The 25,530-nt window shown below is 44.6% G+C and overlaps 1 protein-coding gene across 2 annotated transcripts in view; it reads left to right on the plus strand.

Moving 5' to 3' along the window:
• Nucleotides 1-25,530, plus strand: part of LOC124711255 (probable G-protein coupled receptor Mth-like 1) — a 369,949-nt gene that overhangs the window by 145,860 nt on the left and 198,559 nt on the right. The gene's annotated exons all lie outside the window — the stretch shown is intronic.

Here is a 25,530-nt window from a genome sequence, read left to right on the forward strand (position 1 = left end):
TAGTGAAACTTCCTCGCAGATTAAAACAGTGTGCCGGACCGAGACTCGAGCTCGGGAGCTTTCCTTTTAGCGGGCAAGTGCTATACCAACTGAGCTACCCAAGCACGACTCACGCCCTGTCCTCGCAGCTTTACTTCTGGCAGTATCTCGTCTCCTACCTTCCAAACTTGACAGAAGCTCTCCTGCGAACCTAGCACTCCCCCATAGCCTGGGGGATGTCTGGTACAGCACTTGCCCGCGAAAGGCAAAGGTCCCGAGTTCGAGTCTCGCTCCGGCACACAGTTTTAATCTGTCAGGAAGTTTCATATCAGCGCACACTCCGCTGCAGAGTGAAAATCTCATTCTGAAATTAATTTAGTGGTTGCATTTTTAGGTATACCATAACCTAATTACAGTTCTGGAATGAATTCATATTAGCTATGAATGACTTATTTGCAATCAGTCTCCACTTTATCACAGTATATGTGAGGGTATGCTGGAAAGCAATGCCTCCGAATTTTTTTATGTGAAAACACTTAGACATTTTTAAGTAAAACAAACCTATTAACATTCTACATCTTTCTTCTCCTTGTCTACTAGAGGGTGGTTTGAAAAGTTCTGAGAATCACCAGGCGAGGTCAGGGTTACCGCAACGAGTTGTTCACGTGATATTCATTGGACTGTTGCCTGAAAACACGTGCCACGTCAGTGCTCTTGGAAAAGAGCGGTGGCGGTGACGTGGCTCTGTTGTTGTTCCCACGTAGTGATTGGCGAAGATGGAAAAAATCGAGATTCGAGCAGTGATTAAGTACTTCGTAAAGAAAGGTATGAAAGCAAAGTACATTCTTGCCGATTTCCAGAACACACTGGGGAACTCTGCTCCTTCATATTCAACTGTTGCCAAGTGGACAAATGAATTTAAAAATGTTCAAATGTGTGTGAAATCTTATGGGACTTAACTGCTAAGGTCATCGGTCCCTAAGCTTACACACTACTTAATCTAAATTATCCTAAGGACAGACACACACAACCATGCCCGAGGGAGGACTCGAACCTCCGCCAGGATCAGCCTCACAGTCACAAATGAATTTAAATTTGGTCGGAAGAGCTTAGATGATGATCCACGCAGTGGTCGGCCAAGATGTGTCACTACTCCAGAAATCATTGCAAAAGTGCAGAAAATGGTCATGGAGGATCGCCGATTGAAAGTGCGTGAAATTGCTCACGCTTGCCAGATGTCATCTGAATCAGAGGTTAACTGAAGAATTAGAAATGAAAAAGTATCTGCAAGATGGGTGCCGCGACAAGACAATGCGCGCCCGCACACATGTGCCGTCGCCGTGGCAAAATTACACGAACTAATGTATGATTGTTGCCACACCCTCCTTATTCACCTGATATGGCTCCGTCAGACTTTCATCTCTTCCCAAAACTGAAAATTTTTATTGGTGGACGAAGATTCACTTCAAACGTACAATTGGTAACCGGAGTTCAAAAATTCAAATTGCTCTGAGCACTATGGGACTTAACTTCTGAGGTCATCAGTCCGCTAGAACTTAGAACTACTTAAACCTAACTAACCTAAGTACATCACACACATCTATGCCCGAGGCAGGATTCGAACCTGCGATCGTAGCGATCATGCGGTTCCAGACTGTAGCGCTTAGAACCGCTCGGCCACCCCGGCCGGCATAACCGGAGTTGACAACTATTTTGCTGGCCTGGAGGAAACTCATTTTCGAGATAGGATCAAGGCACGGGAACAGCGTTGGACCATGTGCATTAATCTACAAGGAGACTACATTGAAAAATAAAAAAGTTTCAGTGATGTAAGTATTTCGTCCCGAGAACTTTTCTACACATCCTCGTATTTTTCACCGTAGTCACTCTGCTGACGAACACATTACTCCCAACGAGAGACCAGTTTGTTGGTACCGTCACTCTAGAATGTCACCTCGCCTCTGCAGGCACCACTTCATCACTACCAACGTAAAGTCCTTAAAGTATTCTGTAAGTTTAGGAAACGATGAAAATAGGACGGGGCCAAGTCAGGACTGTGTCGATGATCGATGGCAGTGAACCCAAAGTGTTGGACTGATGCAGATGTGTTTGTGTCATCCGGCGACTTTCTCTGATGAGTTCATCCACCAGTTGCCGACGAGTCTCTTCGGTTGCGTTACGCTGTTGTCCACTCAGAGATGCCACTCATATTGGGGTTACCGTCACCGTTACCTCCATTACGAGTACGAACAACACAACACCGCCCACTATCTCCGTACACGGCTTTTATCCTTCTACGGATTTCTATTGGAGGCACGTTTCCTGCGGTTAGAAATTCCACTGCGGGACGCTGTTCCTCACGCACCGACGTAGTTAGGTTACAGGCCGCCATGTTACACGCTACAAATCGGAGCTCTCTAGCGGCAATGGGTTGCAACTTGCATCAGCGAAGCAGGGAAGTCGACTGAATAATACGGATGACATGTAATACCTCAACCTACATGGAGATCAGAATCAAAAATCCGCAGGCATTCAGCACGCCCTCGTAACAAACTGCCTAATGAAACAGTTATAGGCCTGTGTCTAAACCGTAACCTATTCAAAGAGACAATGACACATTGAACAATGGCCGCAAATTTTTTATATCACTTCCTGTCTGCTTAGCATACTTTAACATCCTCACAGTTTTGTGTCAGTGCAGTTCACACGAGCTAAGACAGAAACTAGTACTTACCATTAGACAATCTATCTGAAAGTTTTACATGTTTGGAAATGCTACAGAAATTTTGGGTTGAAAATGTAATGTGGTATGAATCTGAATGCTGTCTTTTTGCATGAAATCTGAGAAAGCGGGAACACTCCATTTACTGCCAGCGTAGATTGTATATATTGGAAATGGTTCCTTATACTTCAGTAAATTTAAAATAGATGTTAGAACAATGCATGGCTGAAGACCCTTACTGTTTTAACCACTCAAAGAAGAACAACAGAAATTAGGAACTTAAGCAATGCACACGAAAGATCATAGCCGTGAATTGGGAGCGGTAATTTAGCGTTTCTCTGTACCATCAATGAACTATGTTGAATGGACTCTGTTCACAGGCAAAGAGGTAGACATTAGAACTTCAGTAACAAGCTAGTTTGCAGTCATTTAAACACGTTGAATTTATTACGTCATATATCGTTAAATTTTAGGAGAAAACGCTAATCTTCACACAGTTCTAAAAATTAATTAAAGCAAATATCAGCTCTTTCCCTATAGCGGTTGAAGAGTGTGTGATTCACACTCAGTTAATAGGTGCTCAGACATGTTGCGTCTACTTGCACGTCTCGCGTACCATTTACACGTTCTGCTTTCTTGTATGGCTTTTTAGGTGCAATTACGATTCCAACTGCTGTGGTTATTACAGGACATCAGTCCAAGGTTAACAGTCATCATCTTGAGTAGAGAGCAGCCACATTTTGTTTGGGCTAAGATTTCTTCTTGCCTTGAACGCAGCGCAGAACAGCTATGCGTTTCCGTGAGCACACGCTATTACGAACTGTTAACTGCTGAGCTTTTTGTACGTGCGCGACAATGTGCAGCGCCCACAAACCTCGCAGTGGGCTCTCAGACTCACTGTGTCTACATACACCCAAAGATTTACAAATTATCTGCCTAACGAGCGTGAGATTACACATTCAACTGACAAATACAAATTCTGTGATGTAATTACTAAACGCTTCTACAGACACAAGTTACGTAGCAAAACAATAATACAGTTAAGTTACAATAATCATATAGTATCTATAAAGAAATTAAACCATTGTTTTGCAAGTCGAAAGATTTTTTGATGATTTCAAACCACTGGTGAATAAATTCTTTAACGTATAAACAATGAAACGTTAATCAACTGTAACAGTTTTTCTTAATTATATCCAAATGTAGTGCTCACAATGAAGTAATTTGTACGAAAAGCAGTTTCATGTGCCAATACATGATTTTTCGAACAATGAAAGATTTTTGGAAACGCTTCTTATAATTACCTTTAGAATATATTTTTTACTATCATTTGTATCACTTTGAACTGACTCAACACTTGCAATTCCCCTAAAACCAGAGTTTTCTTGCATTTTACGTACAAGTTTAGCCCGCTATATCGTGCCAACAGAAAGAGCTTTCACGAAACAAAATGACCATCATTAAATAATATTTCTCTACCTTCATACAAAATTTGAACTGATTCACACAAGTCTGAAACATAGAAGTGGTGCGTGTAAAAAATCTCACAAAGACGTATTTTTTCGCACGTAAAATCCAAAGGAAGCTAAATTTTTTAAAGCGAGTTTTCTGTTGCATTTATTTATTTATATGATGCACTTTAAACCGTTCCCGCGCATTCAATTCATGTAAGTATGAATTTTACATGCTAATTTAGCTCGCCTTTAAACCAACATATCTCGACAAAGGACTACTGTCTAAATAAATTTGTTTCCACTTTATCCGTTTATCTACCTTCGTGCAAAGTTTGAACCGATTCGTATAAGTTTAAAGTATATAAGTTGCGCGCTTAATAAACCTCCTAGAAGCGCGTGTTTTTTCCGCGTAAGACCGAACGGAGCAAGATTGTTTCAATTAAGCTTATCTTAGACCAAGGTTCAACACAGGAGGACCAGATTTGAACCGTCATTCACGCTCCAGTCCGAAGTTATTTAAAGGAGGCTGTTTTCCCACATAAAATTCGAAAGGTGCACTTACAAATCGTGTCACTAGTTGAGCAATAATTTCAGCCCAGTTAATATCTTTTGCAAAAGGAATTAATCGATTCGCACAGCACCAGCTCCGGTTCGGCTCGTCTTTCAAACCTTGGTTAATATACAGGGTGATTCAAAAAGAATACCACAACTTTAAAAATGTGTATTTAATGAAAGAAACATAATATAACCTTCTGTTATACATCATTACAAAGAGTATTTAAAAAGGTTTTTTTCACTCAAAAACAAGTTCAGAGATGTTCAATATGGCCCCCTCCAGACACACGAGCAATATCAACCCGATACTCCAACTCGTTCCACACTCTCTGTAGCATATCAGGCGTAACAGTTTGGATAGCTGCTGTTATTTCTCGTTTCAAATCATCAATGGTGGCTCGGAGAGGTGGCTGAAACACCATATCCTTAACATATTCTCATAAGAAAAAATCGCAGGGGGTAAGATCAGGGCTTCTTGGAGGCCAGTGATGAAGTGCTCTGTCACGGGCTGCCTGGCGGCCGATCCATCGCCTCGGGTAGTTGACGTTCGGGTTTCATAACTAACCTTTTTCGTAGGACTCTCCATACAGTTGATTGTGGAATTTGCAGCTCTCTGCTAGCTCTGGGCTGCGAACAAATGCTTGCTGGATGCGTGCTACATTTTCATCACTCGTTCTCGGCCGTCCAGAACTTTTCCCTTTGCACAAACACCCATTCTCTGTAAACTGTTTATACCAACGTTTAACACACCACCTATCAGGAGGTTTAACACCATACTTCGTTCGAAATGCACGCTGAACAACTCTCGTCGATTCACTTCTGCCGTACTCAATAACACAAAAAGCTTTCTGTTGAGCGGTCGCCATCTTAGCATCAACTGACGCTGACGCCTAGTCAACAGCGCCTCAAGCGAACAAATGTACAACTAAATGAAACTTTATAGCTCCCTTAATTCGCCGACAGATAGTGCTTAGCTCTGCCTTTTGTCGTTGCAGAGTTTTAAATTCCTAAAATTGTGGTATTCTTTTTGAATCACCCTGTATTATAACATATCTACAGTAAGATGAATGTGCGTATGGCTATAAAAATGGCCGCTGTCCCAGGCTAAACCAAAAGCCATTTACACTATGTTCCTAGCTGCAATAGGAACTGTGCAGCAAGACCATCCCCCCCTTCTCCCCCCTCCCACCACCAAAAAATTCGATTCTGCTCGCAGTCTTTTCATGCATATTTGTTAAAGCGCCTCCACGCTGAAACCATATCGTGTTAGTCCATCTACGCAATACAGCAGCGATTTTTCGTGCATGGTTTCGACAATTCCTTGATAGGTTTCTGGTGATATGTGACACCAGATGTCACGAAGCAGATCACATAATTCCCATAAATCACAGACGTGCGGCTTGTGGGCGTGGAGCCAGCGTCCAGTAGAGTGCCAGATACGTTCCACCGGGTTCACATCAGGCAAATCTGGTGGCTACGACATCTATGTGGGTTCACTATCATGCTACTCGTACCATTGTGGCACTTTTTATCCTTGTGACACGTACAGGCACGACACTGGGTGAGACATCAAGCATGGCTAAAGGTAGATGACCTACAATAATGTTCACATGGTCAACAACTATCCTGGTGTCTGCGATTAGCAGCTCAGGTACCATGGAAGCGCAGGTGAGTCTTCCCCGTGGCCCAAACTGCCCCGCCTGGACTACGTACGTGGTGGCGTGCATGTTTCGAGCAGCCGTGCGCCTGAAAGACGGCGTATCGACACGAGCATCCACCTGCTATAAAACGACATTCATTTGTCCAGGCCACGTGTTTCCAATGATTCACGGTCTAATCACGATGATCCCGTGCCCACTACAGCCGTAACTGACGATGTCGCATGGGCAGTAAAAGGACACGTAGGGGTGCTCTGCAACAGAGACTATGTTCAACAAAGTGCGCTATGTAAATCTGCTGCGAAACACATATGCACTGTCCAGTCACATTAATATGAGCACCGTAAAAAGCTGAATCAACCACATTTTGCAGCGCTGGCCGCTGCGAAATGTGGAGGAAGAGAGTCGTTGAGGTTGTGGAACGTACCGACAGGGATGTGGATTCATCTCGACTCTAGAGCCGTGACCAGCTGCGATAGGTTTCTTGGTTGCGGATACATGGCGTGAACAGCCCGATCGAGATGGTCTCACAGAGTCTCGATTGGTTTTAAATATGGGAAGTCTGGTGGCCAGAGGAGTACAGTGTACTCATCCTGGTGCTCTTCGAACCTCGTACACGGCGAGCTGTATCACACGTCGCATTGTACTGCTGGTAGATGCCATCGTAACGAGGAAAAACAGACGGCATGTAGGGCCGAACAAGGTCCCCAAGGACAGGTACATATTTGTGTTGATTCAGTGTGCCTTCCAGAATTTTGAGATCACTCAGGGAATACCATGAAAACATTCCCCAGACTACAACATCCAGAGTGTGTTAGATTTCAGACGTGTCACATCGTACACACTAACCGCCATTTATCTGATGGTGCATAAAATGTGATTCCTCATAAAGGGCCACCTGTTGCCACCTAGTTGACGTCCAGTTCCTAAACTGACGTGCAAATTCCAGCGTTCGTCGCTGATGAACAGCAGACAGCACAGGTGTATGAACCAGTCGCCCCTTGTGGAGCTTTCTTACCGAGCAACGTTTGCTGAATGGCCATTGAGGAGACACTCTTGGTAGCCTCTTGGTTCATCTCGGCGGTCGCTCCAGATCTCAGATCGATTCCTTGTTCTTGGATTGCCGGAGATTATTGATACTGTTCCTCACAAGCGACTATTAATCAAATTGCGTGCATATGGAGTATTGTCTCAGTTGTGTGACTGGATTCGTGATTCCCTCTCAGAGAGGTCACAGTTCGTAGTGACAGACGGCAAATCATCGAGTAAAACAGAAGTGATATCTGGCGTTCCGCAAGGTGGTGTCATATGCCTTCTGCTGTTCCTGATTTACGCAAATGGTCTAGGTGATACTCTGAGCAGCCCCCTTAGATTGTTTGCAGATGACGCTGTAATTTACCGTCTAGTAAAATTACCAGACGATCAATTCCAATTACAAAATGATCTAGAGAGATTTTCTGTATGGTGCGAAAAGTGGTAATTGGCACTAAAACAAAGAAAAGTGAGAGGTCATCCACATGGGTGCTAAACCGATAAATTTTGGGTATACGATAAATCGGACAAATCTAAGGGCTGTCAATTCGACTAAATACCTAGCAATTACAATTACGATCAACTTAAATTGGAAAGACCACATAGATAATATTGTGGGGATGGCGAAACAAAGACTGCGCTTTGCTGGCAGAACACTTAGAAAATGCGACAAACCCACTAAAGATGCAGCCTCCATTACACTTGTCCGTCCTCGCTGGAATATTGCTGCAGGGTATGGGATCCTTACCAGGTAGGATTGAAGGAGGGCATCGAAAAAGTACAGGGAAAGGCAGCTCGTTTCGTGTTATCGCGCAATAGGGGAGAGAGTGTCACTGATATGATAAGCTGCTACGGTCGCAGGTTCGAATCCTGCCTCGGGCATGGATGTGGGTGATGTCCTTAGTTTAGTTAGGTTTAAGTAGTTCTAAGTTCTAGGGGACTGATGACCTCAGATGTTAAGTCCCATGGTGCTCAGAGCCATTTGATATGATAAGCGAGTTGGGGTGGCAGTCACTGAAACAAAGGCGATTTTCTTTGCGGCGAGATCTATTTACGAAATTTCAATCACCAACTTCCGAATGCGAAAATATTTTGTTGACACCCACCTACGTAGGGAGAAATGATCATCATAATAAAATAACAGAAATCAGAGCTCGAACGGAAAGACTTAGGTGTTCCTTTTTCCCACGCGCCATTCGAGAGTGCAATGGTAGAGAAGTAGTATGAAAATGGTCCGATGAACCCTCTGCCAGGCACTTGTGAATTGGACAGTAACAATGTAGATGTAGATGTAGATACATCTTCTCAGCCGTTGCTCACTCCTCTCATCTATGGCGCGTGGTGCATCACAGTTGCTTGGCGCCGGTTTGCTATACACCTGTTTACCACACACGGTGTTATTTAACAATGGTGGCACGAGAACTATTTACAAACTTAGCCGTTTCAGAATAGGTCTGCAGAACATGGAGGATAGTGCAGTTGTTGTGGTAATGTGGAAACGGAGCGATTTATCTGACATTCAACAGGACATTATAATCGGCTATAAGGTCAAAAGTGGAAGCTTTTCTGAAACGGCGAAATTTCTAAACAGTTCGCGTGCCGCCATAGTTCAAATACGCCGTGCATAGAAAATGGCGCTATTCAAAACTAGCGCTGAGGTAACTGCATTGCACCGCGAGCCGTAGATAACAAAAGACGTTTGCGGAGATGTTTACTGATAAATAGACGTGCAACTGTTGTGCATCTGACTACCCAGATGAACGGAGGGGCTATCAACAGTGTCTCCTAAACTACTGTTCAGCGAATGATCCCGCATATGGGCCTCTGTAGCAGGCGCCTGGTTCATGCACCCATGACGACTGCTGTTTATCGTCGACGGAGGCTGGAATTTTCACACCAATACCGCAACTGGAAGTACACTGATAAGGGGAGGCCACGACGTTTGGAACGCAGATTTACTGCAAACTTCGTACACTCCTAGTACTCCATGAGGACAACAAAATGTGTAAGCAGTACCGCGTACTTCTCAAGCGTTACTGAGAAAATCGCAAGATAATTTCGGTCGTCAAATATATACCTGCGCGTGGCCATTTTTACCATGAAACGGTGGCAGCCGAGTGATGTCCGAGCTCGTGGTCGTGCGGTAGCGTTCTCGCTTCCCGCGCCCGGGTTCCCGGGTTCGATTCCCGGCGGGGTCAGGGATTTTCTCTGCCTCGTGATGACTGGGTGTTGTGTGATGTCCTTAGGTTAGTTAGGTTTGAGTAGTTCTAAGTTCTAGGGGACTGATGACCATAGATGTTAATCCCATAGTGCTCAGAGCTATTTGAACCATTTAAAAAATAGCCGGCACGGTAGCTCAGCGTGTCTGGTCAGTGGTAGTAGCTCCTGGTATTTACGGTTAAGAATGACAGTGATGATTACATTTATCAGTGATGGTGATGAAGATTATGGAGATGATGATGATCACGACATGATGACAACAACGTTGATGATATTCACATGGTGATGATTATCATGAAGATGATAACGGTGATGACACAGTGTGAAGATGATGATGATGATGTTGATGGTGGTTGAACCGTGATTTATTTTCAAAGAATATTCTTAAGAATTTATTTTATTTACTAGCGATTCATCAAGAACATTAACACATTTAATCACACTATGTAAGCATGGAAGTAGTTGCCAGGGAGTAACTGATGAAATCATAACCAAATTCCTTTTAACAAATGGGAATTGTATTCACTTTAATAGTACCTAAAAGAATTTTTTAAAGAAACAGATTTAACAATATAATCAGAAAGCACCCTCTAAATATCAAAGTTACAATTTATTCAGAGGCAGAAAGAAACAAGTTTTGACTGTATGAGCTTTTGGGCAGAGAACCTTGTCGCTCCCTTTTGACACGGCCGTAGTTACGACCGCTCACAACAGCCTCTGAAAGATCTGCAACACACCAGGTAACTTTAAGTTTTAACAATTTACACAATAACACAAGCTATGCACCCCCCCCCCCCCCATAGGAGGGATGGAAATGGTACAAAACACCAACAATTAAAATATTAACCTTGCCACCGAAGATGCAACTTGATTTTAAGTTCTAAGAAAAGTCTTACGGTGAAAGGGTGGCAACTTTACATACTAAAATGATCATTTAAATAAAACCCATGAAATGCAATCTTATATAAAATTCTACAAGGCTGGCCAAACAATAGTTAAGATGCTCTACAGTACACAGATACCTCCTCTCAAGATCATAGGCAATAATATCAAAATTTCCAAAGATCAAAACATATTTCAGGTATTAGGCCGTTACACTCCAAGCAATAAATTCCTTAACACACCAAATCATGACAGACGACGGTAGATTGATAGGGAGATTACCGGACAACCCGAACCGCAGGTTGCTCCAACCAGTCCCTACTCCACAAGGGAAAAATGGACCACCCAATTTATAAACAAACACCTTCCCGCGGGTGGGCAAACGGAGAATAATGATGGGACGACCCCAAAGCACAACGGCTAGTGACCTCACCAAGGAAACAAGTAGAATTTAACAAGAGTAAATCAAACAACATATCACCAATCACTTAACTTCTAATAAACTGCGATTTCTCGAGAAGACCTGGCGCAGCACCCCGAAATCGCTCTCCCGAACCGTCCGCTGCCTGCCGCTACAACGGACGCAGGAAGGCGCGCCGATCTCCCGTCTCACGGCGTCGCAGCTCGCACCGGCCAGACTGATGTCGTGGGTTGACTCCTGTTGCTCTCGTGCCGACCGCGAAGTCACTACCCCTCGCTATACGCCGCGGCCCACTGGACTCACGTGGCGACCTCACATGCGCCGACGCTCAAGACGGACAAGTCATCTTGTGTCTCAGTGCGCGACCGACCAACCGATCGATCCAACCGCCAATGACCATTGCCTGAGCAAACTCGAGCAGACTGGCGGCCTAACGGGCACACTCAGATGCAGGAACTAAGCCCCGACCGGGCGACCACTCGCTGAGTTCTCTTACTGGCGGAGTGGAAAGACTCTCATTTTGCCGGCTTTAAAGGTTGATCGGAACGACGGACATACTAGCACTCCGAACGACAGACAGGCACTAACTGCCCAACAAATGCGAACGAGAGACAAAATGGCTCTGAGCACTATGGGACTTAACTTCTAAGGTCATCAGTCCACTAGAACTTAGAACTACTTAAACCTAACTAACCTAAGGACATCACACACATCCATGCCCGAGGCAGGATTCGAACCTGCGCCGTAGCGGTCGCGCGGTTCCGTACTGTAGCGCCTAGAACCGCTCGGCCACTCCGGCCGGCGAACGAGAGACAGACTAGCAAGCTGGGGACAAGAGACTTACCCAGACTGACCGACTGGCGAGCTCATAGCGCCCCTTAAATGCACGTGAACAAGCAACCTTTCCCCTTTCCCACCAGAGGGGGACACCAAAGCTGCGATTGCCACAGCGGCGCCACCGCCAGAAACGGAGGGCGACTGCTTCACACTACGCGCTGCGGCGCGCTCTTCAAAACAGCAATTTTTTTTACCACGGCTCAATGATGATGATATGATGATGATGATGATGATGATGATGATGATGACACAACGAATATGATGACGAGATGCAGCGTTATGTAATTTGTAACCTAACATGGTTAACCATGTGCAGTCTCACTTTGTCCGTAGTATTGTTCAACATAATAAAATAAATTAAAAAGTAAATAATACGCTCACTGGGATACCAGTGGTAAATTAACCTGTATCTGAAATCAGTGAGCTATCACAGTTAAAGAAATCCAAACTGAAAAAATAACGATAATAATAATAATAATAATATGTGAAGTGGATACTGAAATGAAATACTGAAATATAAAAACAAGTGGGGTGTGTATATTTTCAAAGATAGGTTTGTAAACGTACTAGTGTGATGAATTTATAGAAGAATTATTTTCTGTCCATGAACAGGAAAGCATGCACGCGTACTGTTTACACAGTCAATACTCAATATGCTCACTTTCCCCTAACTGTGACAACTTTTATACAAATCTCGTACTTTGCAAATAGTTGTAACCACATCTTCAACTTTTGTGGTCCTGTCCTCCTCAGTTGCGCGTAATACTACGGTATATTGATAAATTTCACTTATGGACCGTCTGACAGCAACTGAATAAAACACAATTTTAGTGCCATACGCGTTTCGCCTTTATTTTCTGCAAGGCATCATCAGTGGCAGGTTGCGTAGAGAGTTTCTTACATATTACGCTCCTGTTGCGTTTTTGGTGTTGTTCTTCTTCCTATGAGCGCCAATTTGCTGTTTTTCCACATTCTACAGCACTATGCACTAAATGTTTGGCATAAAAACAAACGTTTAGTGCATAGTGCTGTGGAATGTGGAAAAACAGCAAATTGGCGCTCATAGGAAGAAGAACAACACCAAAAACGCAACAGGAGCGTAATATGTAAGAAACTCTCTACGCAACCTGCCACTGATGATGCCTTGCAGAAAATAAAGGCGAAACGCGTATGGCACTAAAATTGTGTTTTATTCAGTTGCTGTCAGACGGTCCATAAGTGAAATTTATCAATATACCGTAGTTGTAACCACTTACATGTAGTTTTATAGTGCGATACACAATGAAATATACGTATCTGCTTCATCAGTGGATATCTCCCAATAGCAAACCATTTCGCAGCAGCAGTACTTTTCTGATCTATTCTGAGGTGTGGGTTGATCTGTTATTCTGTTGTTCTGCGCAACGGATTAATTTGGGATGTACCCTTTACCCTATGGTTCCTGCAAGATGCAATTTCCACCCCCGCACTACTACAGAAGTCAGACAGACGCTCCTAACGTTCTAAAGAGAAATGCCTGAAAAACTTTCAGCAATAAATATCTTCTGGAGTCGTCCGCTGTAAGGAAATGACACAAAAATTCACAAAATTTCTTACTTAACTAGCAGGATACTTGGGTACTGGAGTAGTGCTAGTTAGGTAAGAAAAACATGAAACTAACGAAAGTTATTATTTATTTTGTAAAAGTTCTGAAAAACCACAATGGCACTTTTTGTTATGAATTGAACAAGTTACATCCTGGTTCTTTTCGGAATGTAAAGTTACCTCTCAAGGATAGGATTCGCTAATGAAATTTCTATATAAATTTTAAGATGGTTGTTGACTTGGCAGAATGGCTGAGAGGTGCGCCTACTCAACTTGAATAATTATCCTTCAGAATGTTGCTAGGTACAGCTGAGGCTGTCACGTGTGCAATGCAGTGAAGTGTACTGTTGTGGAGGAAATATGGGGCTTGCAATAGCTGTAGCGCAAAATACTGTAAGCTGCGATGACTGCTGTCTGCGCCGCTCGCTGCTGACAAATAAGATAACTCTCGTTCTATCTGGATGACCTTCGCCAATCAAACTCTCCCTATGCCTTGATGAAGTCAGGGATTCCTATTCGCCCCTAGTCTAACTATTGGCGTGGTACACTGGTCAGATAACCAGTCCACCGCGATGCCACTCAAAGTTCTCTCGCAGACATTTAACAATAACTCTGTCTGTTCATACCGCACAATAAGTGTGTCGGGCAACACAGTGAACAATGCTTAATCACAAGGACTCAATATAGAGTAGCACTTCGATTCGCTCTCGACAGAGGTGCACTCCCAGTGAAGTACTGAGGAGAGACTTGTTCCTCGCTCCAAGAGCGGCAACGGAACGGCGCCTCTCCACGCCAGATGTGAAGTGGTATATCTTTCGGTCTCTTCCATTATTCCTTCAGCTCAAGGCGTCAGAAATATCGTCTGCCAATCAGCATTGCTCTTCTAAAATGGGAGAATGACGTTTCGTTTAAGGCGACCAATCTGGAAACCTGTAGCATTGGCGTTTGGAGTTTGCTGTCTCCCTGTGAAAATCTCTGAAACTGCATGCTATGTGTAAAGAATGCGTAGGCTGGCCGCTCCCACACAATGTAGCAGAATTTGCTTTTAAGCCGAACACGGGGTTGTTCCCCACTTTCACTTGGGCCCACGCTGTCCACTACACGGGCAGTCACTGGCCAACATAGGCTGGGTCGTCCTCTGGAGGGACCAACGTCCCGTTGTGCGGTTTCTCTCCCGAACTAAAAGCTTCTGTGACCGTCATGTCTGGAATGTATGTGTGTACGCCAGCCTCGAGTATTTCATCCACAGTGCGCTTACTTGTTAATTGCATATCGTTTACATGAATTCATACAACATTGACTTTATCTTATCGAGTTTGGTTCGAATGAAGCGTCTTGATGTGCGGAATATGATTGTGAGGGCAGAATATGTAAGCAATGAAGGTCAGGAGACCACGACGTCTTACACTATTTTGCAGGAAAACGCCATTTCTATTTCCATCAAAACAACTTTCAGGCACGTCAAACAGAACTCTGCATATAATCGTAGAAATTTGAAATCTGCCTCAAAGATTCCTAAAACCTTCCTCTGTCATTAGAATTATATTAATACCTTCAGCTGCTAACAGGCGTTGATATACATCAACGGGGACAGGTGAAAATGTGTGCCCCGACCAGGATTCGAACCCGGGATCTCCTGCTTACATGGGAGACGCTCTATCCTTCTGAGCCACTGAGGACACATAGGAGAGCGCAGCTGCAGCGACTACCTCGCTCACACCTTCTGCGAGACCCAAATTCTCACCTTGTATGTCCACACACTACATTCATAGTGTCCCACCCCAACACACTCATTACCAAGTCCCGTAAGAGTTTGGGGAACATGTGTGCATCCGCACAGAAGAAAGTCATGGCCGGTGTTGCCAGAACTATATACTTATATGGATATGGTGTCTGTTCTTTCAGACATGTCCGAAAGAACAGGCACCATATCCATATAAGTATATTCCTCTGTAATGGTGAGAAAGCGTGACGTTGTGCGGCGTCACCTATGGCTCGGCAATGCATCAAACAGCAAGGTGTCAACACATGTCAAAAAAAGGCCGGAGGTCAAAAGTTACTGCGAAATTTAAAGTGCGTTAATAATGTTTCTTTGGCACAAAATTTCGCCACAATTCTACCCAGCGTTATCATGGAAACGCCACACCATGGGAAGGACGTTACATCCCCCACTTACGTTTCACTCCTTCTTTTGACGCCTCTGCGACGCAAGTCAGAACCACGACACCGTGCTTTGGAATAACACGGTTTTCTTAAGGTGACCGAGGAAGATATATCAGGCATAGCAGAATCGACACGTAAATCCCTTACGAGGTAGCGTTCAGAGCCTCAATGTAACCATCGCTCGCCTTGGGGCATTAATCCCCTCATATCTCGTATTGTATCGACATTTCACAGTGCGATGAGCAATAGGACGACATTCTTGACAATGTTCGACACCTTGAAACCCCCCCGAACGAAGCAACCCTTCTGTAAGGACATCAGGGTTCTGCAACCCCTGATCACTTTGGAGTGTAGTGTTTTTGCTCTGATATAAAGGGTGGAAACACTACGGACCATTCGAAACCATTCGGCGAAAGATGAACGTGATAGGAAGCAGGAAATGGTATTTAAGCTTTAACAGCGCCTCTTGACACATGCGTGAATAAAACGGCGTCCAACATCCCCAGTTTGGTATTACCCAAGGTGCCACCAGCCCACTTTTATTATGCGCTTTAAAAATATACCTGTCTAGAGAGTTCGACACCCATTCTCAAGAGAGCTGCTACACTGATACTGTAGCTCCTGAGGACAGGCAACCACTCTGACTCCCCTTAGAATCCACATACCTGTTCTCAGGCACCAGATCAGCAACAGAACATCACACTGCTGAATGGGTCTCTGCACAGGTACATTTTTAAAGCGCACATCAAAAGTGCCCTGGTGACACCGTGGGTAATGTCGAATTGGGTGTCTTTGGAAGAAACCTTTGCCCTTTTAGTAATGCATATGTCAATTTTTCATCCCGCCCCCCTCCCCCCAAGTTTCACGCTACAGGAGGATATGAAATAGAAGAGTTGCTGCTTCACATCACGTTCAGATTTCGGCGAATGGTCTTGAACAGTCCGTGGTTGTTCCACCGTGCACACCAGAGCAAAAAGTGCACTCCCACTATACTTGAAAGGGGTACGATGGCATTCACACATTCAGTGGAACTGCAGCCCCACGATATCGTTAGAGAAGGGCTGAATCGTATGGGTGGTATCAGCAGTGTTCAACATTGTCAAGAACGTCGTCCTGTTGCTAATCACAGTCGTTTTCGACTACGAAGTGTGCGGCACCAACACTCAAACGAAAAGGGAGGCTTCATTAATGCCCTTTTATGGACATTCTGACAGGCGCCGTTTCTGAATTGCTTTCCTCAGCCACCCACAACAAAACCGCGTGATTTTGACGCTGGGCGTCGCGATTCTGATCTTTATCGCAGATGCGTCGAAAGAAGGGGTGAAATCCGGGTGACAGGTAGGTGTGACGACTTTACCTTCATGTGATATGTCCAGATGGCGTTGAGCAGAGTTGTGGTGAATTTTGGTTTCACTTTTGAAGTCTGGCCTTTTGTTCGAATGTGTCAAGACCTTGCTGTTTGAAGCATGGTGGTATCCAAGGGTGATTTCACAGGGTGCCATGCTTTTCGCCAGTATAGAGGAAAATTTTAGGTATCTTTTAGCCGAAATTCAAACAAATGCGTCGCATTGGGAGACAACTACGGGGTTTCGAAAAAGTGGTCCTTTAATAGTTGAAACGTCCCCTTTGAACAATTATACATGACTGTGCTTAAACTGACACACAATATTTTGTTAGCGCAACGCAATCTGACTTTCAAAATTCCCTACAAAAGAATGGCCCTGACTAACATTAAACTATACCTTTCACAAATCACTTACCTCACAAAAATCTTCGCTGCTCAAGCTACTGCAATACAGCGAGCGCCACTACTGCCAGCTAAATAAAAGATTCAAACTATGGAAGGCACTAACTACTGATAGGGATAGTTAGCAAATGAAAGATATTAATAGAGAACAAACAATGTATTTACCTTGATATCATCATATATAAATATAGCAGTTCATGACAAATTTCAAAACTCCGCCATCTTTCTCCCCACATCCACCACTGCTGGCGGCTCACCTCCAACTGCGCAACGCTACGCGCTGTTCACAGCCAGCTGCCTAACACTACAATGGCGAGTATTACAACAATGCAAAGCAGCCACAGACTGCACACAGCACAGCCAGTGATTTTCATACAGAGGTGGCATTACCAATAAAAAAAACCTAAACAGCCTACTTACATAGAGAAAACATAAACAGCCTACTTACATAGAGAAAACATAAACAGCCTACTTACATAGTGTTGCGCAGTGTATTTCATTTTGTTTTGAGTTAGTCAGCGTATATGTTAGTTTCAGAGTCGAATCTTCAATGATGATGGTGATGGTGTTGAGGATGAGGATGAAGACCAGTGCTATCATTTATGAGTGATGGCGACGACGACCGTGATGAGAAATGCTGGCGTTAATAACGAATGACGACATGGACGCCGTCGACGCTGAAGACAAGTGGCGTTGTTTGTGAAGTGGCTGCGTGCGACAACAGACTGAGTGAAGGCGCCTGACGCCACCTCGGCGGCGCACGCGCAGACACGCAGAGCCGCGGTCCGGTATGCGGCGCGCCCGTCGCCCGTCGCCGCTGGCGCCTCGCCAACACGCGCACGCGACCTGCTTGCCGCCGACTCGCCAACATCCCGGATCCCGTGGTCGACCGACGTCTTTTGTGTCCCAGCCCACTCGCATGTACGCCGTCCGCCCAAAAACCTTCCGTGCTTATTTTATTCTAGGCCTTTACGCAACGGCATCTCAGTAACCACAGCGGCAGTTTGAAGTAACAACTGTAAGTAAAAGATGCACCTTCGACTAGTCCGTTGTGAGCAGGCGGTGTTGTAGCGCTACGGTCGTAGGTTCGAATCCTGCCTCGGGCATGGATGTGTGTGATGCCCTTCTATGTATGCTTTCAGTAGGCCCTCCCGTTATGGGTCTCACAAACTTGAGCAATAACCTAGGTTGGCTTGCACTGCGTTTAGTGAAGTAATCAAATATACATTTCTGAGCATTTGAAGAAACTTTCACACACACACACACACACACACACACACACACACACACACACATATACAGGGTGTTTCAAAAATGACCGGTGTATTTGAAACGGCAATAAAAACTAAACGAGCAGCGATAGAAATACACCGTTTGTTGCAATATGCTTGGGACAACAGTACATTTTCAGGCAGACAAACTTCCGAAATTACAGTAGTTACAATTTTCAACAACAGATGGCGCTGCGGTCTGGGAAACTCTATAGTACGATATTTTCCACATATCCACCATGCGTAGCAATAATATGGCGTAGTCTCTGAATGAAATTACCCGAAACCTTTGACAACGTGTCTGGCGGAATGGCTTCACATGCAGATGAGATGTACTGCTTCAGCTGTTCAATTGTTTCTGGATTCTGGCGGTCCCCGCAGAAAGAAGTCACAGGGGTTCATGTCTGGCGAATAGGGAGGCCAATCCACGCCGCCTCCTGTATGTTTCGGATAGCCCAAAGCAATCACACGATCATCGAAATATTCATTCAGGAAATTAAAGACGTCGGCCGTGCGATGTGGCCGGGCACCATCTTGCATAAAGCACGAGGTGTTCGCAGTGTCGTCTAAGGCAGTTTGTACCGCCACAAATTCACGAAGAATGTCCACATAGCGTGATGCAGTAATCGTTTCGGATCTGAAAAATGGGCCAGTGATTCCTTTGGAAGAAATGGCGGCCCAGACCAGTACCTTTTGAGGATGCAGGGACGATGGGACTGCAACATGGGGCTTTTCGGTTCCCCATATGCGCCAGTTCTGTTTATTGACGAAGCCATCGAGGTAAAAATAAGCTTCGTCAGTAAACCAAATGCTGCCCACATGCATATCGCCGTCATCAATCCTGTGCACTATATCGGTAGCGAATGTCTCTCGTGCAGCAATGGTAGCGGCGCTGAGGGGTTGCCGCATTTGAATTTTGTATGGATAGAGGTGTAAACTCTGGCGCATGAGACGATACGTGGACGTTGGCGTCATTTGGACTGCAGCTGCAACACGGCGAACGGAAACCCGAGGCCGCTGTTGGATCACCTGCTGCACTAGCTGCGCGTTGCCCTCTGTGGTTGCCGTACGCGGTCGCCGTACCTTTCCAGCACGTTCATCCGTCACGTTCCCAGTCCGTTGAAATTTTTCAAACAGATCCTTTATTGTATCGCTTTTCGGTCCTTTGGTTACATTAAACCTCCGTTGAAAACTACGTCTTGTTGCAACAACACTGTGTTCTAGGCGGTGGAATTCCAACACCAGAAAAATCCTCTGTTCTAAGGAATAAACCATGTTGTCTACAGCACACTTGCACGTTGTGAACAGCACACGCTTACAGCAGAAAGACGACGTACAGAATGGCGCACCCACAGACTGCGTTGTCTTCTATATCTTTCACATCACTTGCAGCGCCATCTGTTGTTGAAAATTGTAACTACTGTAATTTCGAAAGTTTGTCCGCCTGAAAATGTACTGTTGTCCCAAGCATATTGCAACAAACGGTGTATTTCTATCGCTGCTCGTTTAGTTTTTATTGCCGTTCAAATATACCGGTCATTTTTGAAACACCCTGTATATACGGCTCACCGGCCATTTGACAATCTGTGCCGATGCACGAACAGTGCTCGAACTCTTGCGGGAATCGGCAGTAAAGCCGCGAGTAATGAGTACAATGGGCCGTTATGTAGACAGGAGTGACACCACCAGCAGTCGACCAATGGTGTAAACGCCCAGAAGATGACCCCTACCTCAGGTTGAAACCGGTTGGCGGTATAATAATAATAAATGCGATTAAGACTGTTTTTGAATAATTGATCACACATTTTCAACTGTCCCCGTTGACTTATATCCACCGGCACGGTAGAACAGAGTGTTCGGTCAGGGACCTGGTTGGCCTCTGTAATAAACAACTGAGTGGAAAAATCAACAAACTACCTTTAATAGATGTCATGTGACGTCCGCAACGACCAAACACAACGATCAACAACGAACACAATGCAAAAAAAAAAAAAAAGATGAATAGAGCGCCTGCCATTTAAGCAGGGGATCTCGGGTTCGATTCCCGATAGGAGCACAGACTTTCAACTGTCCCCGTTAACTTATATCAACGCCTGTATGCAGCTAAGGGTATTAATTACATTGTAATTTCATATTTCTGTTCTGTGTACTCTGACCACGAAATTCTTCAGTGGAGGCTGCTGCAAAAGGTACGTACTTAAATATAAATCCATTTTTAAATGCTTAATTACATATTACTTTTTTAACATTAACGTTGCGCCTTTATTTGATGTTGGTACCGAGACCTGAATGAAATAATCAAAAGGCAAGACTAAAATCGACAGATAAGTTAGTATTCCATGACATTCCCCTATTTCCTGAATTGTTCAATAAATAATATACTGTTTACTTCGTGAACCATCTGTAAAATTTAACTACTATTGGTGTACTACAAGTGACTTTCAGCGCGCTTGGTGATGGAAGTAGCCGGCAGGAGTGGCCGTGCGGTTCCAGGTGCTACAGTCTGGAACTGAGCGATCGCTACGGTCGCAGGTTCGAATTCTGCGTCGGGCATGGATATGTGTGATGTCGTTAGGTTAGTTAGGTTCAAGTAGTTCTAAGGTCGAGGCGACTGATGACCTCAGAAGTTAAGTCGCATAGTTCCCAAGATAAGTCACATCTGAAACGGCAGCTGCAGTATGTCGTCATACGTGCGCTTTGTGAAAGACGATTGAAAAATGGATAGTTTAATCCAGATTTAAACAAAAATACTGCACTGGTCGATATTCGCAACACCATTATCTGAAGATGAACTACGAGGTGCATTCAAGTTCTAAGGCCTCCGATTTTTTTTCTCCGGACTGGAAAGAGATAGAAACATGCGCATTGTTTTAAAATGAGACCGCGTTCATTGACAATACGTCACAGAGATGGCAGCACAGTACGGCAGATGGAATTTTACCGCCGGTGGCAAGAATGAGAACTGTTTTAAATACTTAAAATGGCGACGTTTTCCTTACTTGAACAGCGTGCAATCATTCGCTTTCTGAATTTGCGTGGTGTGAAACCAACTGAAATTCATCGACAGTTGAAGGAGACATGTGGTGATGGAGTTATGGATGTGTCGAAAGTGCGTTCGTGGGTGCGACAGTTTAATGAAGGCAGAACATCGTGTGACAACAAACCAAAACAACCTCAGGCTCGCACAAGCCGGTCTGACGACATGATCGAGAAAGTGGAGAGAAATGTTTTGGGGGATCACCCAATGACTGTTGAACAGATCGCCTCCAGAGTTGGCATTTCTGTGGGTTCTGTGCACACAATCCTGCATGACGACCTGAAAATGCGAAAAGTGTCATCCAGGTGGGTGCCACGAATGCTGACGGACGACCACATGGCTGCCCGTGTGGCATGTTGCCAAGCAATGTTGACGCGCAACGACAGCATGAATGGGACTTTCTTTTCGTCGGTTGTGACAATGAATGAGACGTGGATGCCATTTTTCAATCCAGAAACAAAGCGCCAGTCAGCTCAATGGGAGCACACAGATTCACCGCCACCAAAAAAATTTCGGGTAACCGCCAGTGCTGAAAAAATGATGGTGTCCATGTTCTGCGACAGCGAGGGCGTAATCCTTACCCATTGCGTTCCAAAGGGCACTACGGTAACAGGTGCATCCTACGAAAATGTTTTGAAGAGCAAATTCCTTCCTGCACTGCAACAAAAACGTCCGGGAAGGGCTGCGCGTGTGCTGTTTCACCAAGCCAACGCACCCGCACATAGAGCTAACGTTACGCAACAGTTTCTTCGTGATAACAACTTTGAAGTGATTCCTCATGCTCCCTACTCACCTGACCTGGCTCCTAGTGACTTTTGGCTTTTTACAACAATGAAAGACACTCTCCGTGGCCGCACATTCGCCAGCCGTGCTGCTATTGCCTCAGCGATTTTCCAGTGGTCAAAACAGACTCCTAAAGAAGCATTCGCCGCTGCCATGGAATCATGGCGTCAGCGTTGTGAAAAATGTGTACGGCTGCAGGGCGATTACGTCGAGAGGTAACGCCAGTTTCATCGATTTCAGGTGAGCAGTTAATTAGAAAAAAAATCGGAGGCCTTAGAACTTGAATGCACCTCGTACTCTTCCGTGTGTTTTTTATGTGTACAAAATAGAAGAGGAAATAAATAAATAATGGTCAAAGAAGACCAAAAGTTGCTAAACATAAGTGTAGTATCATTCTTTATCCAGATATGGTGCCGCCCGAAGTGGCCGTGCGGTTAAAGGCGCTGCAGTCTGGAACCGCAAGACCGCTACGGTCGCAGGTTCGAATCCTGCCTCGGGCATGGATATTTGTGATGTCCTTAGGTTAGTTAGGTTTAACTAGTTCTAAGTTCTAGGGGACTAATGACCTCAGCAGTTGAGTCCCATAGTGCTCAGAGCCATATCCAGATATGGTCTAATGTTAAAGTTCTGAGAGAGTACACTCTAGAGAAGTCGACCAATATATTGCTTCCTCGCACTATAGCTCACTAAAAGACTATCAAGATCACACTAGAGGGATTCGTGCCTGCACGAAGGCTTCCCAGCAATCGTTTTTCCTGCGAATCATTTGTGACTGGAACAGAAAAAGAAGGAAGTGACAATGGCACAAAAAATACCCTCGGCCGTGCTCCGTAAGTAAATCTACCCACTCTTGAGCAAACAGAACCCCTTACTTACGTGATTAACATGAAGAACAAGAACAAAAAGAAGATTACGTGGAATAAACGCTATCTGTTAATTCCCGGTTCGGGTGTCATCGTCGAGGTTACAAAGAGAAAAATTTTCATGTTGCTGAAAATTCTCCTCTTAAGTACACTACAGGTGACTGTTGCTAAGCGATCATTTCTTTGTGGCAGTTTAAGGAGGGGGAGGGGAGTGATTTGAATTATGGTCAACTACAACGCTTCCGACGTCGCCAATCTCAGGAAACAACTGTGCTGTAGCTCTTCCCCTTGTTTTGCATGCTCCGCTTTGCTTTGTGTTGTGCGATGGTTGTTGTTTTCTTATTTTGAAATGAGTGAAGAGACTAACCTTAGTCGATAACGGCGTTCGAATACGACGCTCAGAACACCAGAAAGAATCGACGATCCCTACGACTGTTATGCCAGCTCTGCTTTCGCAGGAGCACAAGGCACAGACGTAGGCTCTAAAAATGGTTCAAATGGTTCTAAGCAGTATGGGTCATCAGTCCCCAAGAACTTAGAAGTACTTAAACCTAGCTAACCTAACGACATCACACAAATCCATGCTCGAGGCAGGATTCGAACCTGGGACCGTAGCAGCCGCGTGGTTCCGGACCGAAGCGCCTAGAACTGCTCGATCACAGCGGACGGCACAGACATAGGCTGTCGGTCCAGGGAGAGGGAGCTGGGGCGGACATGTTCCCCCACTCCCTTCCTCTCCCGTCGAGCTCTCTGACTTCTCGTTTGTTTACGCTCGCAGCCGACTGCCACAATACAGTGCCCGCAGTGTAGCAGCTTGCAAGAGTCCTTGACACAAAAGAGTGGACGTTCCTTTACAGTGCCAGCCAACATGATCCAAGTAGTTTCAACTTACATGCATGTTTGAAAGAAGAGGCACTGTTGACGATCCACAGTTGTACGAAATACTTTCGAAATCAATTTGCTGACTCTTAATTCCTTGACATCATCTGCATTGTAAATAGATCTAATGCTAGATAGTGACACATGACAGTTTGTGACAGATCGGAACTGGAACCTGGATTTCCTCTTACCGCGAGTGATAGGCCTAAGGGGAGGTTTATTATATTTTGGTTCCAAAAATCGATTTTTTTAAATTGCATTTTTGGATCCATAAAAGTGTTTAGAATCCACCCCTGAAACGGTTTTTCCGAATACGGAACGGAAATGTTTGCTGTTCGCGGTTGAACAAAAAATCCACCTGCCTGAAATCGGCCTTTTTCACGCACCAGTTTTTTTATTTCGGAGGACGAGTTATTGTACTGGTGCTTGGGAGGAAACTCACAAAATTCGGATGAAAATTTGAACGCGTGTTTTTGGAAGCTAGCCCCCAAGCATTTGCATTCTGGTGCGAAGACTGTGGAGATTGCGACTTTGCTGGCAGTGAGCAGCTTCAACGAAGGGTATTCAGCAATTCTGAAGACCATAACAACGATGGACGTCACCCTGGGACTCCATTCGACGCAGTTCGCCAAGCATCCGGACGACCACCTGATTCAAGCGGCCGAAAACCGCTTGTCACCAGTCGTACGAGCGGCTGAACGTACGTTGCATAATGTTGCAATTATATGTAGTCAAAACTGCAAACGCGTTTTCTCGAAATTAGTTTATTTTTATGCTTATCCATTACGGATATTTTAGAACCGTGACTTTATATTAATGTAAATAAGTTATACACAACTGCAACCAGTCACTTTTGCTGTCGCAAACCAGCACCCAGCATTATGCTACTACCAGTAATGATGTAACTTCCCGGATCCTTCGGAAATCATCTGAAGATGAACCTGAAAGGGTTCGAAAACCGGTTAATGTAATAAAGCATTATTATTGAAAAAGGTGACTGGTTGCAGATGTGTATAACTTATTTACATAGTTTTTTTTTATCGCACGGTATAGTAACTTCAAATCTACTGAACCGATTGGCATGATTCTTTGTTTTCGACGAAGCTAACTGAATTGCCTAGGAGTTGGACCACTTTTATTCCGATTCATCAACTATAAATATTTTTACTTGGCCGACGAAGTCGAAAAACCGATTGAAAAAACCCTGTTTTTTTTCAAATGGTTGCCATTTTGTTTCCTATGGTGCAAATAACGTAAACGAAGTACAACTCCTAAAGAATCTTATATACCTAGCTAACGCCAACTCAATTTTTATTTCAGACGAGGCGGCTGACCTGTGACATACCGCGCGTGGAGATTGACATCGAAATTTTGTTTCGTTCCGACGGCACTTCCGCCTTTGCCCTTCGACAAAAAAATGGTTCAAATGGCTCTGAGCACTAT

This window comes from Schistocerca piceifrons, chromosome 8 (genome assembly GCF_021461385.2).
Source record: "Schistocerca piceifrons isolate TAMUIC-IGC-003096 chromosome 8, iqSchPice1.1, whole genome shotgun sequence".
In the NCBI taxonomy this organism is placed as follows: domain Eukaryota; kingdom Metazoa; phylum Arthropoda; class Insecta; order Orthoptera; family Acrididae; genus Schistocerca; species Schistocerca piceifrons.